At 40.5% G+C, this 19,262-nt stretch overlaps 1 long non-coding RNA gene across 1 annotated transcript; it reads left to right on the forward strand.

Annotated features, from left to right (window-relative positions):
• Nucleotides 1-4,235: 4,235 nt before the first annotated feature.
• LOC117775453 lies at nt 4,236-18,494 on the forward strand. The gene is made up of 4 exons (XR_004616264.1): nt 4,236-4,247; nt 13,826-13,829; nt 17,130-17,139; nt 18,370-18,494. It is a non-coding gene; the product is annotated as an uncharacterized LOC117775453 (long non-coding RNA).
• The last annotated feature ends 768 nt before the right edge of the window (nt 18,495-19,262 follow it).

A 19,262-nucleotide genomic window follows, 5' to 3' on the forward strand; every position in this document is an offset into this window, starting at 1 on the left:
TGTCGACATCTGAGTACAACTTCATGCAGGGCTTAAAACAAAGTCCCTGTGCGTTTGAATTTTATAAGAGCTGAACAGACGTAGGATTGTTTTGCCTTGGTGGTGTTGTATTGGACAGCTGTTAGACTGTATTATACGGATGCGGTCTGATAACTACAACTGTAATAACCACAGACTTCAATCAGTTTCTCTCTCTATCCCAATGTGTTAGAAAAAAACTGAACATTACAAGTATCTGTTTCATTGGATTGCATAGCATCATAAAAGAGATTTCATTAAAGATTGTAAGAGTTTTTATTTGAGTGTTTCACGATGAAGCTGAATAATATGTGGGGAAGGAGGTGACATGACTTGTATATGGTGTGAAACACTTTCTATATCAGGTAGTTGGAGTTTGAGCATGTTTTTCCATTCCTGTGGCAACCATTTGACTTTAGCTGGTGCCAGGTATGTTAATGACACAGCCTTTTATTGTGATGCTTTTTGTTGCCAAAGCCAATTCTCATATGTATTACAAAAAGGGCACCAGCTACAGCCTATGATTTGCGCATCTGCAATCTGTGTAGGCTGGAACCATTTTAACATTGTTCTGCCAAAACAATAAAGTAGTGAGAGAGAGAGGAGGCCATGTCTAGGTTGTGCACGAATAATGACACCGGTGTCGGGATGTATGTGCTACGAGTGGCGATGGAATTTACCAACAGTTGTCAGGTTGTGTATTAAGCCACATTGCAGTTTATGTATTTTTTATTAAAGATTTAAAACCTAATACAACACTAAACGTTTTGATCCACCAACCCACCTTCACCTTGAGATGCTAAATCTGTGCAACAAAGGGTTTCAGGAAAGCACCACTAAGGGAGAGGGTACAGACAGAAGGAGAGAAGGAAAACAGTGTTTCCTAATTGGGTTCAGGTTCACCCACGTTTGGGTAGTTTATGTTTTTGCCAGTCCAGATTAAAATACTGTCCTAGAGGTTTGAAACTAGAACAGTGCAGCAGCTCTACGCCTCCGGAGAAGTGTGGACGTCAGGTGTAGGCCTCTTCGGAGAAGAGTTGATGCATTTTTGCAAACAAGAAGGTTGTTGTGTGAATGTGGCATTGATTTATGTCCTTACAGAATTGACCACTATTGTAATTACTACTATTATTTAGATGAACTGCCAGTGGTCACCCTGTCAGCAAGAGACATAGTGTCTGATGAGTGATCAATCAACCATTCTGCCTACTGTCCTCCAAAACTCGTATTTCAGAAATACAAAATGTTAGAGCATAGTTCTGTACGTGTAAAGTAAAGTAGATCAGTTTCTAACAGTGCAATTCAGTTATGTCATAACTGTGAATGAGCTCAAAGAAATTCAGGACAATCTCTCGATCTCTTTCATCTGTGCAGATTAAACCACTATCCCTCAACTAAATACACCTGTGGGTTTAAGAACACATTTGACCATTTGGTTGAAAGCTGAACATTATTAGACTGTGAGAAAGCTTTATTCAATTCAGTTCTATTTGTGTTGCGCCAAATCACAACATGCATCATCTCAAGGCACTTTGCAGAGGAAGTTACAGAGAAACTCAGCAGTTCCCACAATGAGAAAAGAGTTTGAGAAACTCCACAAAGGCAAAAATTGCCTCTTCTGTAGAACCTGGCACTCTACTGAATTTATTCTCTGCCTCTAAAATCAAATCTCCAAAGAATAACTGTGTTTCTGTGCCTCCATCCAGTCAGACCGACTGGATAAAAATCTAATAACGATTTTCTCTCACTGTCTTCCCAGTTTCTCCCTTGTCTCTTTTCTACTCCTCTTCGTCCTCCCTTTTTTGCTCACCACCCCCCTCCCACTCCATCTCACTCTTTTATATTTCACTTGGTTTTAATCTCTCGCTCTCTGAGAGCGCTGAAGCAATCTGAGCTGATTTGTTTGAGAAAACAGTGCAGTTTGAGGAGACAGTGCGGTTTGAGGAGACAGTGCGGTTTGAGGAGACGGTGGTTTGAGAAAACAGTGCGGTTTGAGGAGACAGTGCGGTTTGAGGAGACAGTGCGGTTTGAGGAGACGGTGCGGTTTGAGGAGACAGTGCGGTTTGAGGAGACGGTGCGGTTTGAGGAGACGGTGCGGTTTGAGGAGACGGTGCGGTTTGAGGAGACGGTGCGGTTTGAGGAGACAGTGCAGTTTGAGGAGACAGTGCGGTTTGAGGAGACAGTGCAGTTTGAGGAGACAGTGCGGTTTGAGGAGACAGTGCGGTTTGAGGAGACGGTGGTTTGAGAAAACAGTGCGGTTTGAGGAGACAGTGCGGTTTGAGGAGACAGTGCGGTTTGAGGAGACGGTGCGGTTTGAGGAGACGGTGCGGTTTGAGGAGACGGTGCGGTTTGAGGAGACGGTGCGGTTTGAGGAGACGGTGCGGTTTGAGGAGACGGTGCGGTTTGAGGAGACGGTGCGGTTTGAGGAGACAGTGCGGTTTGAGGAGACAGTGCGGTTTGAGGAGACAGTGCGGTTTGAGGAGACAGTGCAGTTTGAGGAGACAGTGCAGTTTGAGGAGACAGTGCAGTTTGAGGAGACAGTGCAGTTTGAGGAGACAGTGCGGTTTGAGGAGACGGTGGTTTGAGAAAACAGTGCGGTTTGAGGAGACAGTGCGGTTTGAGGAGACAGTGCAGTTTGAGGAGACAGTGCGGTTTGAGGAGACGGTGCGGTTTGAGGAGACGGTGCGGTTTGAGGAGACGGTGCGGTTTGAGGAGACGGTGCGGTTTGAGGAGACGGTGCGGTTTGAGGAGACGGTGCGGTTTGAGGAGACAGTGCGGTTTGAGGAGACAGTGCGGTTTGAGGAGACAGTGCGGTTTGAGGAGACAGTGCGGTTTGAGGAGACAGTGCAGTTTGAGGAGACAGTGCAGTTTGAGGAGACAGTGCGGTTTGAGGAGACAGTGCGGTTTGAGGAGACAGTGCAGTTTGAGGAGACAGTGCGGTTTGAGGAGACAGTGCGGTTTGAGGAGACAGTGCGGTTTGAGGAGACAGTGCAGTTTGAGGAGACAGTGCAGTTTGAGGAGACAGTGCGGTTTGAGGAGACAGTGCAGTTTGAGGAGACAGTGCAGTTTGAGGAGACAGTGCGGTTTGAGGAGACAGTGCAGTGCAGACACTTGGAAAACAGAAACACTCAGCAGTCAGTGAAGATCGCACCAGGAGGAGTCGGTCAGCAGCTGTGAGGATGTCCACCCGTGTGACCGACATAGACAGAGTATACATCAGGAGCCTTTAAAGTGTAAACCTACAGGAGGCTTGGCATGTGGATATAAAAGTGGCAAAATCTCAAATCTTTCCAAATCTCATTTGTATCCCACACACATCACATCACTATACCCCCTGTACTTTTCTCTGTGACTACATTCTCTGCTGGCTCTGCGCCTGGCTTTTTCTTTGTGTACAACACAGGCCTGGACGGAAACAAATGCTCCACCTCGCGTTGTCTGCACTGACATTGATGGCTGTAGCTCTGCCAGCGTGTCGTGGAGCCAGGACAGGAAAGTCTCTAGAGCGTGCCCGGCAACCAAACAAACTGCTGTTTGACTAACCTTGAATTACTGGCAATATCTAGCAGCATTAGCATAACAGAGGAGGCATCCCCTTTAGAAACACGCCGTCAATGTATACTTTGTGCACTATGCGTGCACTCAATGTTAATTACACGCTGGACTTTGGCTGAGTCAATGACTGTTAATGTGCTAGAAGTCGCACTGGACAAAATGTTCACTTTTAGTCAGTTGGTAAATTGTTACAGATTCAGTGTGTTTTACTTAAGGACACAGTGGATTTTTTTTTTGAGACACAAAGTGAGTGTGTGGTTGTGTGTGTGTGTGTGTGTGTGTGTGTGTGTGTGTGTGTGTGTGTGTGTGTGTGTGTGTGTGTGTGTGTGTGTGTGTGTGTGTGTGTGTTTGATATCTCTCAACATACAATGTAGGTACTTTTAGTTGATCCCAACAAATTTAATAATTCAAATCCCCAATGTGTACGATTGTAGCAACTCCCTCTAAAAACAAACCTCTAGAATAGTAGAGCGTTTACTGCCACCAAGGCCGAACATTCCTACACACAATTGTTTTGTTCTTATAGTAGAAATATAAAAGCAAAACAATTATTTGTCATAAAAATTTACAATTTTCACGATCTGCCCCTTAATAACCCACCTGCACCAAAATGTAAAATCCACTCTAGTGCAATATTGTTGTCTGTTGTGTTAGATTCAAAGTTTATAATCATTGTTTCACAACATAAGTTTACTTTGGTTTTGGGGTAATATTAAATCATTTTAAGTCAGATGGCTGGAGTTTGAGTTAAGCTCTGAATAACATGTTGTTGCTCTTGACTGGAGTGCATGTCGTTCTGTATGACTGTACAACAGAGGAGACGGATTAATAGTCCAGCTAGTTATTGTTACCAGATAATAATAATGTGGATAAAGAGAAGCAAACATGTTGAACACAAACAAAACAGCAACTATTACAAACCTGGTGTAGGCAGAAAAACAACTTGTGTTTAGACCATAGACTGTAGTCTGTATATGAAGATGGACAACATGACAGCTCCACAAAACTGAAGCCAAAGCATTTCATCCTGCCTCTGGTAGCTGGCTGCAGCATAGATCATAAACCCTGCCTCCTCTATTTTAGGATGGGACGTGGACCAAACTAAAAAGCCAAAATACACATCAAAAGATTTTGGTAGTTCTCATCACTCTGATGTATGTTCAAGGGTTCATGAGTCTGATAAGCTTGGCTGTAATTGGTCAAAATGGGGTGAAAAATCTATGGGAGGGACCTCGTAACCGTATCTCCATCCCTTGATCACTACTGCTCAAACTCTGGCACCAAATGGCGTCTTGGCAGCTTTTCCTATCTGGGATATCTTGGCTTCACTTTAGGATAGTTGGAGGAAGTGGAGATGGGTCATCCATCTTTATAAACTACTACTACTTCTATGGTTTAGAGACAGGTCATGTTTCGAGTTGAAATTAGAATTACTCATTTGATAAGGTTAGGTGACCTTCCTCACCATGGCAATAATACATGATCGTGGTTTAGAAACGCCAGAAGACTGCAGCAGGAAACCGTAATCGAGCAGCTGTTTTCTGTGTTTCAGTCCAATGTTTTGTTTGTCCAGTCATCTCCCCCGACCTCCTCCCATTGCACTGTGTTGTACTATAATAATGTTACAATACTTCTTCCTTTGCCTCCGGCAGTTATATCACCACAGCTGCCAGAGAGCTCGGGTGAACCTTTTTCTAAAGCTTTTGGCCATGGTGCTGCCTACTTGTCTTACCTGGTGAGAAAAGGTAGTACATTATATCATGCTTTCTTTCAAAAGGTGTTAGAAAAGCAGTGGAATTCTTCTCCACACATTATTCCGATTCCCCTTTTTGTTTTTTTATCCCAGAAAAAGTCATTGCACATCACTGTTTCTGAAACTGCAGTCCCATACATCACCCTCCACCTCGCTGCACATTCCACTTTCTATAGCACAGCACTGAGAGCTTCTATACATCTTCACTCTGACACATGACATCCTGTCTGAGTTGAAACACGCCACTGTGTCTGCTCAGAGAGTTCAGCTCATCAGATAAATATTCAAATCCAAATATGAAAACAAAGGGTTGTTTTTCTGTTTGAAGCAAACTGAGTCTCTTCAATTTGAGTTGCACGTGGAATGATTGGCATGAGAAAATCAAACATTTATTAAATACTGCTGCTCCTTTCACTGGGATATGAAAGATGAACTCTAGTTTTTTTTTATAGGCCATATATGAAGAAAACCAACTTTTCTAGTGCATCATATGGTGTAGATGTAGATTTGGTAGCATTTCCTTGATCGATTATGGGGTTGACGTATTGATCCGTGGCACATTTGTGGCTGGTGGCTGGTGTTCATTTACCACCAGTTCATTTTCCAGCCATTGTAGGTGGATGATTTATCATGGGCAACATTCACGCCTGTAGCCTTTAGTGTATGTAAACAGGTCAGTGTAGACAGCAGCCTCATCTGTTACACTGACACTTAGTCATTAGCCATGAGCCAGACTGTCGGCCTGAGAGATTAGCTGCTACCGCACTGCAACTTAAAAGCTCCAGGGGAAGAGAAAGTGGAGGTGGAATTCGACAAAATGTGTTTGAGTGCGACACTGAGCGGCGAGAAGTGAATGCGGAGAAGAGCTTGGCACATTTTCTCCCCGTTATTCATTGAGAGTTACACACATAGTCAGCCGTGCTTCACACTAACCGTCCTAATTACAGGAGTAGTGTTTTTTTCTTCCCGAGCTCTAATCTGTACTGATTGCTGATTGCTAATCCTAAATGACTCCACGCACCGCTCTCAGATGGTGACACTCATTTGTGATGATTTCAGCATTATCATAATGGAGCAGGTGTTTTTCACCAGAGCAAAGCTTCCTCTGTCCCTCCTCACGTAGTCCCAAAGACATTACATCCCAAACACATACAAGGTAAACCTGTTCAAGTACAGGATGTGGACTAGGATCATAGACTTTCAGCAGATAAGCAGCTCTTACTTCTAACATATTTATTTTTGTCCCTACTGACACATGTAAAGAGTCCTTGGGTCTCTTGAAAGGCACTGTATAAAATCAAGTTATTATTATTATTATTATTATTATTATTATTATTATTATTATATTTCATGACATAGACAGAACTCAAACTAAATTTCTTTACAAAGCTTGTAAAATCAAGTGAGTTGAAATGTTAATCAAGTTGGGTGATACAATTATGTAGGCGCATAACTAACAAACTCTTTCACATTTCACATTAAATCTTTTAACAACATTTGTGCAGCTGATCTTAATGGCCTAATGAATAATTCATTTTTTATTTAATCTAAATATTACATTTATCAATATTTGTCATTAGAAGATAGTTAGATATGTTTTATGTTTTTAGTTGAGAATCCCCATAGAAATTAAACTAGAGAAACATTGCATTGCAATCCAAGCTAATGGAAGGGAGGGTAGGTTGTAGCCTACAAGCTAGCCTGGCTTCCATTAGCTTCACATTACATGGGTTTGTTTACAGTTTTTACTTGCATGACTTCAACTGTGACCTTGCTGCTCTTACTAACAGAAGGTAAATGTCTAAATGTAACAATGTGACTTCTATTAATACCTGCTGAGTAACAGTGTCCTCTGCAGCCTGTTGGTAGAAACAGTTATGTTGGCCTCTGAGTCTGTTTAATCAGTTTGTAGGCTACAGAAAACAAAGACTGTGTCCCAAATCACCCACTCATTCAATAACACCTACTTTACAATCATCTGACTTAATCTCTTGGTTTATTTATTTAATAATGAACACAAACACTCTCAAGGGGACATTTAGTTGATTTATTTTGATATACACTTTATTCTACAGTTTCATGAACATGAAAGACTCCAACCAGATTTTCTTGTTAATTTTTAATTAGCTCACAATATACAAAGAGCAAAAAGAACAGATGTTACACAATGCACCCGTCAAAATACATCAGTCCCTATACCAACGCTTTTATGTACATTCAATGTTAATAATATAAAACTATATTAACAGAGAGATAAACCACCAATAGTATTTCATGTTAGAAGAGAAAACAATGTAGTAATACACCAACAACAATAACAGTATTGACATGAAACAGACAAATAAATTAAATGTAACCACTAGAGCCTGTTTTTGCATGTAACTCATTATTTTGCGACTATCTTTTCTAATGTGATCATTTGTATTGCATCACAGACTCATTATTTCTGTGTAATTGAAAGAATCCACTTCTTCATGATCACGTACTTGTGACCGCACACAACCAGAGAAAGACATTTTCAGCATTGGGAGGAACTGTGCCGCAGTGATCTAAATCTCCCAGCACACACTGTGGTGTGGAATGACTATATTAGTGTTGATTGTTGCTTGCTTAGTTATGCTAAACCAAAAATCTTTTATTTTAATGCAGCAGATGGAGCAGAGTTCCTCCAGCAGCAGCAGCACAGTCTTATTCATTTACTGCCGTCCCCTATTCCCATTTCATACAGCTGTTACCCAGAGTAATAAAATCAGGTTTGTATTTTGAATTGCCTTAAATTGTGTTTTGTACAATAGAAGGACTACCTGATAATTTTCTCAATGTCCTTGTCATGTTGTTGTTTTTACCATATGTCAGGAAATATCCTTTATTTCATTAAATATTTGTAAGACATGTATATCTTGTGTTTGATAACTATATGTTGTGATTTATTTTCCTATGTATCTTCTTTCTTATTGTTAAAAAAACATCTAATTTTAGATTTGCCCGCATTTGATCCTGCAGTGTTTGTTTAAAAGCAAGAGTATATATTTTTGTGAGCCATTTTGAGTAATAATCTGGTCGTTGACGTCATCACCTTACAGTTAAATATCCAATTTTTACGCCTTTTAATATTCAGTTCAGATCCTATTTTCTCTGCTGATGGTTCAATGATTAGATTAGATAAAATCCCTGAAGCTGGACCTTCTTGTTTTCTACCTTGATGTATGATGAAAGGTTTTGAAATGAGGTCAATGATCCTTTTTGAGGCTTTGAGTAGATCATCTTGATCCACTGCACGGGATCTTTCTTTTCTAACCGAACCCGTCTTTCTGCAGAACACTGAGGATAAAGAGCCATTTGATTTGAGCCAATGGTTTTTCAGAATCTGAAGTCCACAGTGCGGGAGCTTCTTTGCGTAAGAAATAAGATTGAATAATTCCCTAGTGTTATCAGATGAAGGGTGTTTTTTATGGAACCAGTTGGGTCAGTGTGTATCAGTTTTCCCATTACATGGTTTAATCTTGCTGTAGGAATTTTGGCAAGTAATTGACTGAATTAAATAATTCTCTTCCAGTTCTTTTGACCACTCAGAATGCTTTGAATTAACAAGTCACATTCATCCATTCACACAACACTTCTACACACAGCACAGTTTCTATCACACACTGTCAAAACAGGCGTCAGGGGGAGTTTGGGGTTCAGCATCTTGCCCCAGGACACTTCTGAATGCAGACTGGAGGAGCTGGGGATCAAACCCCCAACCTCCTGGTTAGTGGACCCTCTCTACCTGCCTAGCCACAGCTGCCCCACGGATTTTTATTGACATTCGCTCATGATATTTGATGATACTTGTTACATATTAGATCTTTTTTATTTATTTTATGAATTCAAATAAAATGAAAGCTTCCTTTTTCAAAAGATTCTTGATATACCAGCAAAATAATGGGATAAATCCTCCTGAGACACTCTGAATTAAAACCCATCAGGTCCTGGAGATTTATTTTCATAAAATGAGTGAACGGTTTTGTTTACTTTGTATATTTATTGGCTGCTCGGATGCATTTTCTCCTTCATCTGATACACTGGTATAAAGATTAATGTTATTTAATTATTCCAGCATTGATTCGTCAGACTTCAAAGTTGATCTGGATCGGTGGTAATTGAGTTATTCTGTAATCAAATACAAGATGCATCATATTTCGTTGTTGTTTCGATGTTTTTTGAAAGGCCTGCAGCTAACGTCTTTCCTGCCTTTTCCCCACATTCAGACAAAAGTCGTTCTTATCTTCATTTTAATGAAGTCCCCTCTGAGGAGTTTGTGTTTGTGTCATAAAAGTATGGCTATATTTGTTTTTAAGCTTTTTAATTTCCGGATCCTCACACAAAGACTCACTGTTTGTATCACAGTGACACAGATTACAAATGAATGTCAATCTGATAGGAAATAAATGGTCATAGACAACTAGAGAACACATCAGACTCTGGGCCACATTTCTAAGAAATTTCTGGCTAAACTGGGAACATTACGCAATGGGAAGACATTGTGGGTCATGACATTTGATATAAAAGAGAGTCCAGCAGCATGTATTACAGAAGTCCTTTTTCTTAAGCTGCGTAAGCTTACATGTGTTTAGGTGGTGAATGAGTGGGCGGATGAACAAGGCAACCAGCTGGGCAGTAGAAGAGCTGCTGTCCAGCCTGAGTGGGAGGCTGATTTAGCTGAAACAGTATGTACAATGGCAGGCTGTGGAGACTGCTGCTTGATCTGTTCTCAGCCACACCTAAGATGATCTTCTGAAGTACACCGGCCACTGGAAAAATACTCTGGCATATAGATAATGATGTGTTTCACTTTAATGTGAAAAGAATGAGGCAGTTAAGATGATGACACAGTGCCACCGCCTCAGCTTTCTCTATGTGGAGGCTGACACCACAGCCCCCAATCCCTCTCTGAGCTTCCTCCACAGATGACGGCAGCTCTGTCGGAGGAAGCTGAGCAAGGACTCTGAGTTAATCTGCAGGTTCAGATCCTCTGGGTTTATCTCTGCCACCTCTGCATCACAAACTGACGTCTGACGCTCCTGAATTAGCGCTGATTGGCTGCACGTACACACAGTGTCCCAGGAGAGCATCTAAGGACATAAATAACTATTCTATTACAAGACCCAGTTATTGGCTGTTAATCTAAAAGCTAATTATCACCCTGTTTTTTTTCTCATTTTCATTCCAGAACAACAAGAATCATTTAAAGCATCTCTTCCCAGAGATCTATTAACATGAATGATTTTGTTTCACTGTGTTCAACTCTAACGGTGTGGATTAGGTTTTCAAACCATCAGTGGACCATTAAGTTTAATTTGCAGCTTTTAGAGGAAACAGTATTCTGCTAAACTTCAAAATGTGGATTTATTCATCATTAATGTTCTGTTTTAATATTAATAAAGTGGGTTATGGACCAAATACAGCAGGTTATAATGACACAGTGCTTTGTAGGTTTACTATTCATACAAGTAGGTGACTGTTCATTGAAATATGCATATGTTTGAGTTAATGCATCAATCTCTCACACACACACACACACACACACACACACACACGGTCATTTCTACACTGATTTACAATGATTTCCTGGAGACTTACTCTTCTGGGACCTCAAATCTTAACCTAATGTTAAATCATGTCTTTGCCTTAAATTGTAATAATTTACAATATGGGGACTCACTTTCTCACAAGTCTTCATAATGTGACTGTAAACAGAATTAGCTCCCCACAACATGAGTAATACAGGGAACACACACACACACACAGAGAGAGAGAGAGAGAGAGAGAGAGAGAGAGAGAGAGAGAGAGAGAGAGAGAGAGAGAGAGAGAATATCAAAGATTGATAATGTCACATTGGTGAACTGCACACACGTTTTGATTGACAGGTGACTTGTGGGAATCTCTCTGGACAAAGCATTGTGATAATAAGGCCGTGACACCAGAGATGGAGCCTAAAGAGAGATGACCAGTTTAAAGAGTGTGAACGGAATCAGCGCTCATTCTAATTCAGATACAGGCGACTTTTTAACTCGAGAGAGGAGGAGAGGAGAAAACTCTCTTTCCTTGAATCTCTCCTCCACTTTGCCATCCTATCACTCCATCGCTCCATTAACACAGCTGCTCTGTGCTTATAGCAGCACTCTTCACTGTTTTGTCCTGGGTGTCACACTGACTCTGTAAATAGGAGCAACACGTGTACCACAGATACCAGTTCCGGCTGTGAGATTTGGGAAATGAGCAACTCTCCCTGCATATGAAACACAAAGGATTTGATGAGTCATGGACCTAAAAAAAAACAACTCATCTGTACTTTCTTGCTGTGCTCATCATATAGTTTCCTTTTTTTTGTCTGACCACCTGCAGTTTGCAGTTACTCCCCTCTGTGGTGTCTTTGTTTAGCTTTCCGGCTGCCACTCACTCCAACTCTTTATTTTCCTCCGTTGCCACATTGCCTTGTTTCTCTCCATCTGGCTGGAGACTCTCCTCGACTCCGAGCGTTTTTACAGCCCATTCGCTGAGCATTAGCCACCATGAGACTCTGCTCAAACTAATGATGCCAAATGGGCGACAGTTTCCTTCCCTTTAAATCTATGGCGATGTTTACAAATGTATTAAATAGACATGAAGGATGAAGGTTGCATGCTTAAAGTGCAGTGTACCACAGTGAATCTTTTTCTAATTTCCACAGATTATTTTACACTAACTTTCCATTCATGTCCCCGTCCAACAGCACTCAAGCCTTTTAGTCTTTTACCTTTCAGCGTATCTCATGAAACAGAACAGCCTGTACCTTTTCTGTTTATATTGTTATTACCACAGATTATAAAACTCTCAGGTATTGATTTCTTAAAGGTTTTTAACCCTGTTGATATTCAAATCTCAACAGAATTTAGGAATTTGAACCTTTTTGATAATACTTTATATGGACATTTTACATTTATAGATATTCATTTATCACTTCCTCTTCTTTCACAGATTGTTGATAAAATCAATCTATCACACATCTCTCTCTCTCTCTCTCTCTCTCTCTCTCTCTCTCTCTCTCTCTCTCTCTCTCTCTCTCTCTCAGGCACGCATGCACATGCTTAGGTAGCTAACAAGCTGTCAATGGCAACTACACACACAGGTTTAAACTCTTGAAAAATACAAAATATATAACCTTTTTTAACACATACACTTTAATAGTATACACACACACACACACACACACACACACACACACACACACACACACACACACACACACACACACACAGCTCAGCAGGCGGGGAATATTGAACTGCCCATTTCACTTAGAGGGCTTTTCTTAGCTCGCTGCCTGATGCTGCTGCTGTGCTGGCAGCTGCAGCTGGGACCTGTTGTTTACACGTCTGTGTGCATGTGTGTGCGAGTATCTCTTTACATTATAAACCTCTCCACCTCTTCTGGCTATCTGCCCATTGGCACAATGCCTATATGCATGGGCATGTTGTCACAGCTCAGTCGTGACAACATTAGAGGAGAGAACAAGGGTCTTCTCTTCCCAGTCTAGCCTGCCAGGAAATTAAAAATCATTTTTTCAAATTTTCCTGACCCTGAACCTTAACCCTAAACTCAGCTTTTTATGCCCCCCCTCCCCCCAGTTGGACAAGATGTCCGCAATTAACAGATTTTCAGTCTTCATTTTAGTTGCCTTTGACTGACACACACACACACACACACACACACACACACACACACACGCACACGCACACGCACACGCAAACACACACACACACACACACACACACACACACACACACACACACACACACACACACACACACACACACACACTGGGGATGGGCAGGCAACTATAGACAGCTTGACAGGATTTTATTGGAAACACTGCTCCCTTGTGGCGAAAATACTGTAAGTACAACAGAAAAGAGAAAAGCAAGTCACGCCCATAATCGGGAACACACTTACAATTATCTGCCCCTTTGCGATCCTCTATGAAGTTTTTATTTGAAAATATACTTTTGATTTACCTCATGTGAAACCTTATCGGTGCAGTACCATCCTTTCAAAGACACTTACCAACACAGGTAATAGTGTCCCAGCAAACTCATTGTTATCTACGATTAAATTACTTTACATGATATATTTTATCATTATTCATCACTTGTGTTAAAGCACTTTACATAGCATTTTATTTGCTGTAGTATGTTTCTCATGTGAAAAGTCTGAATACCATATACAGCTTTATGTGAATTTATCAAATGTTATATCATATTTTATATGTGACTTTAGTTACATTACATATAAGTGAATAATGTATGTCATTAAATAATAATGTTTGTAACCTTAAAGCGGCAGTCTTCAGTTTTCTTTTGTTTGAGGGAAGAATTCCATAACAAGCTAAACATCACACACACACAAATGTGATGTGTTGTGGCCTCATATCCCAATTCACACATGCAGCGGACACTGAGCAACACCAGCATTCATTTGGAGGCGTGTTCCAGTCACCTGATCAACTCATATGTTCTCGAACCTTTTGCTTGATTGAAAAACAACCGTGGTCTTTAGCTACAGGATGCTTTAAAGGTCCAGTGTGTAAGATTTAGGTGAAAGAGATCTATGGGCAGAAGTGAATATAACATAGTCCTAATGATGTTTTCACTAGTGTGTTTCATCTAAATTGTATGACATGTTGTTTTCTTTACCCTTGAATGGGCCCTTTATATTTATATACTGTATATTTACATCAGGAGCGGGTCGTCTCCACTGAGGCCACCATGTTTTTTACAGTAGTCCAGACTGGACACACTAAACACCTTTTTATCACAACTGAAGGCTAACACAGGTTCTCTTTCATGTTTGGAAGGGGAGGGTGAGGTGAGGGGTATTCAGCTGCAACATGCAACTTCACCACTGGATGTCACTAATTCTACACGCTGAACCTTTAACTGTCAGTTACTGACAAGCTAGTGATTCACTTTGGACTTCACAGTTGTGCGATAGTTTTCTGTGGGTTCATCACTGCACTCTGTTCACTTTGTAGTCACTTTGGTTCTATTCTGTAAATATTGAGCAGTGCAGCTTTAAATGTGGAAAAGATTTACCCAAAAAGCAACATTTCCTTGATGATAAGAAGTAATGGAAACAAAGCAGCAAGACAAAGAGCAGATAAACAAAATCAAAACAATTACCCAGCATGAATGGAAAGAAGCCTAATAAAAGCTGTTCAGGACATAAAACTGCAGAGTGCAGTCACTACTTCACAACAAAAGATAAGTGTAAACATCATAAAGGATTAAACTGAGCTGCTATGATTTAATTTCCATTTATTCATTTGTAGACAGTCGTTTTTGTCTCTGAATCTGTGACTTTATACGTCAACTAACATCCTGCTCAGCACTTTGCTTCTTTCTCCGTCCCACCTCAATAGATTTACAGAATTGTTCATGAAATTGTACCGTGTACAGCATGTACAACAAAACTCATAAATACATCCTCTTACTGTACTTCCATTGAATAGAGTTGTACTCAATTGTATTTCTAATTTTGTTGTTTGTTGTTCATTATCTCACTGGTGCAGTACTGTCGTGTCAATTTGCACATTATTTTCTAAACTCTTCACTAAAATGGAAGAATATCCGCCCAAGAGCTGACTTCAGCATATTCACAACATGTTAATTAACATGTCAGCATTTTGCAGATAATAATTGCTGCATGTGGGGCTGAAACAATTAGTCAATTAATTGATTCATCGATCACCAGGAAATCGTACAGCAAACGTTCTGTTAATCAATGAATTGTTTGAGTTGGGTGTTTTAAGAAGAAAGGATGATTATTTTGTAATTCCACCATAAAATGCTTAGGGGAAGAAAAAAGTATTGAAGCCATAAAATTGTTATATGTAAATAAAACCTCTATGTAGTAAAGTGGGCAGCTGAGTGGATAGAGTGGTTCTCTAACCAGAAGGTTGGCGGTTTGATCCCAGTGTTCCCCATTCTGCCTGCCGAAGTGTCCTTGGGCAAGATACTAAACCCCAAAATATCCCCTTCTCATAGAGAAAGTGCTGCACATAGATGCACTGTATGAATGTGTGTGTCTGAATGGGTGAATGTCAATAAACTACTGTAAAGCACTTTGAGTGCTCATCAACTCTATATAAATACAGACCATTTACCACTTAAAAGAGGACTTGATTCAAATTAATTCTGGGATTTCCTCCTGCAGAAATGATTCAGTAGTCATGTGGAGGTTGATGTCTGACATGTATGGCTGCTAACATTGTATTTTTATAAAAGAATTAAACCCAAAATAAAGAGTGACAGCAGCTTTCTTTCACATCCATGAACAAGGATTCACTCTTTCAAGTTTATTATTGCTTAAATATCCATATTAAATCACCTACAATGTACAGGGGTCACTCCAAAGTCCACTTCTTCACTTCCTGTATTTGCTATTATGCTGACAGAGACTCTTTGGTCACTACTCTCGGTATCGACTCTCGAAATTTTCATTTCTCAGTTTCATTTGATTTTGACATTTCACCTGAGTTTTATCTAACCAGAAGAAAGGCTCTGCCTGACCTCTATAACCCTTTTAAACTTGTTTCACTCATCACAGCAGCAGCAAACAGGAAGGCTGACTGTACCTCATGGTCAGAGTAAGTGTCACAGGTCATATTCATGCTGCCAAAAACCGTAGCTTCCCTTCCTGGCTTCTCCTCCCTGTGTGAGGGGGACTGAGCTGCAGGCTTAACCGAAACAAAACATCCTACCAAGGTTGGATTCATACGCACTTTTCAAGGTTGATACTAATAAGTGCAGTGAAGTTATTCGTAATTTCTGGTGTTAGTCAAGTATAATTATCTTTCAAAGAACAGAACATCTGTAAACTGCAGTTCTACTAAGCCCAAATACCAGTGGTGGAAAAAGTACACTGATAATAAACTGAAGGAAAAGTGCCAATTTACCACAGTGTGAAAATATAGGATTACAAGTTGAAAATCCTGAATACAGACTAATGCCAGAGTGGGAAATTCACCAACATCAACAAATAGAAATATAGAAATATATATAAAATATACATCATCAATCACTTCCAAATGCCCAAAAGTGCTGACGACTTCTCACACATGTCAAAGAGCCCCAACCAGAATCACAGCCTAAAATGCTGGTGCTCACTACTACTACTACCACTACTACTACTTCTACTATAAATTTATGTCTTTATGTTGTTTTATCATTGGATTTTTTCCTGTAAAATCTTAGAGGTACCTGTAGCTACTACTAAAAGTAGATTTAGCTGTCAAATAAATCCAATGCAGTCTATGAAATTAAGTAATACATAAAGTAGAATAAAGTGAAAACATAGAGTATAGTACAAGTACCTCAAAACTGTAAACTTTAGGAACAGTGCTTGGATACCTGTGTAGGGTTTACTGAGTTATTAACTTGTAGAATACTTCTATAAAAACTAATGCCAAACTGATGACGGTAGAAAATATTTATAAATCCCCATAGTATTTGAATCAAATAATGAATAAAAAAGTGGGGGTCGATACATTTTTTAACAGTTTATTTTCCACATCACAGTAACTGAATGTCACGTCTCTGATAGGGAGACAGCAGTGACTGGAAATAAAAAAAACTGTTTACCCAGTTTTACTGGTTTTAGCTTGGTGTGTTTTTTTCAGTGAGTAAAAACTTGAGAACTAAGAGCAAATAATAACAATGGTTGAGTATTTTATTTACAACATATTTCCACAATATTTCCATGGAAAGTCCCAGAACAACAACAACAGGGCACATGAAGTGGCCATTTGAAGGACATTTTCTGACAAGATAAAAAAGGAAGTAGCCCAAAAGCTGAGGTGCAGGTGTGACATCTCAGCAGTTTGATGGGAAATACCCAGTTTTCTTATTCAAATGGTCTCATGGAAGCATCTGTAGGTCAGAGCTGTCATGGTGAAATGTGTCGTACAGTAACCTACTCCCATCCCTGTTCCCTGTGTCACGTGATGCAGCCCTGGTCCTGATGCTGCTGTTACTGGCTCTCTGTATGAGGGGTGATTAGTGCCACCCAGCAGGGAGGAACAGACAGAAACATATCCATCCATTCATTATCTATACCGCTTACCCTTTTGAGGGTCATGGGTGGAGCTGGAGCAAATAAATGGGAAAGATACAACTAATACTCTACAATCAATATTTAATTAGAAAAAAAACCCCTACCTAAATAAAATGATGGGTTGGTTTAGACATAGTGTTGTGTTGGACAAACGTGGATTGCACATGTTTTTTGTAAAATACAGTTGAGGCAATGTGAACACAGTCTTTTTTATGTACATGTAGCTCTGGTTACATGCACACGTTCAGATTGGAGATTTCAGGTTAATTGTTTACATGGGATATGATTTAATACGCTCTGGTTTAAAATGCACTGCAGCATCAAATCAGAAGTTAGCTAAACAGAATACATTGTTTACAAGATTCCACTTTTTTTCAGGTTTGAATTAGCCTAAGAAACCAATTTGAATTTGTATTGGTTTGGACCTACTTATTCTGACAGTGGTGATTATATTGAGCATTTTAAATTCAGTTAAGGCCTTTAAACTGAATATTATAGGTACATTTGGCTCCTAATATGTTGATTGTTTCTGCTACTATGCAAAACATCTAGATTTACCACAACTTGAATCCCTGGGGACCACCCTGAAAAGGTTGCCAGTCTATCACAGGGCTGACATATGGAGACAAACAATCCTTCACACTCATGATCACACTGCAATTGACCTGCATGTCTTTGGACAATGGGTGGAAGCAGGAATGCCCAGAGAAAACCCACGCAAGCACAACAGCAACATTCAAACTCCACACAGAAAGACCCGTCCACTCAAACCCAGAAGCTTCTTGCTGTGAGGAAAGACTGCTGGCTCCTTGCTAGTCACAAATCCACGTGGCTCAGGTTGCCTCAGGGTCATGTTCACATTAACCTTGGCAAAAAGGTGTGGACATGATCAGAAAATCCTATAGTCATTATAGGTGTGGAAATGTCTCGATTCTTAGATCCATCGCGATGCAGACGTGGATGACTTTGCATCGATGCAGAGACTGAACATAATCAATTCAAGTTTTCTGCTACGTCATTGTTTTAGTGATGTCGTACTCCTGCATAATTATAACCAGCGCTGCTTCAGGACGCTCATTAAAGGGCCGGTAGTCCTGTGTCGGAGTCTCTGTCGGAGTCTGCTTCCTCCTCACTCTCTGACCTGTGCTCACTTTACACAATAAACACCATCACTGATCACAAGTTATTAGGACACATACAGGACTGACGTTTACTGACTGTGAGCGTCACGTCTCGAGCCGTACAACTCTCACAAACCTCACAAACTTTGGAGCGAATCACACAAACACTAAGTTACTTCATGTACTGATCAGGTCCTGATGACTTCTGATGAGTGTTGGTGTTTATTGTTAAAGTGAGAGCAGGTCAGCAGGAGAGTGGAGGAGGACACAGGAAACTCCAGCTCGGTACAAACCAACCTTCTGATCATTGAGCAGCTGTGGACCAGAGAGAAACTCTGTATTTTACACACACACACACACACACACACATTTTCTCTTGCTCCAGCCTTCACTCTCACTGGAGTGAACGGCGTTCACGTTAATCATATGTAAACTGATTTGTTCAGTTCAGCGTTCACAAAAAACATATAAAGTTGAATTGAATCGACCACTGGCTCTTGAGAGCTGGGGGCGGGAGGCATTGACAGAGGCGGCTGCAGGTGCAGTTTGATTGACATTTCCCTCAGGAATTCACATTTCGCTGCCCTTGCCAAAGTGCCGCCCTACAGGCAATTGCCTAGTTTGCATATATGGACGCGCTGTCAGTGGGTATATGCTATGCTGATAAAAAGATTGGTGCTACATAG

The sequence above is a fragment of the Hippoglossus hippoglossus genome, chromosome 15, assembly GCF_009819705.1.
Source record: "Hippoglossus hippoglossus isolate fHipHip1 chromosome 15, fHipHip1.pri, whole genome shotgun sequence".
Taxonomy (NCBI): Eukaryota; Metazoa; Chordata; class Actinopteri; order Pleuronectiformes; family Pleuronectidae; genus Hippoglossus; species Hippoglossus hippoglossus.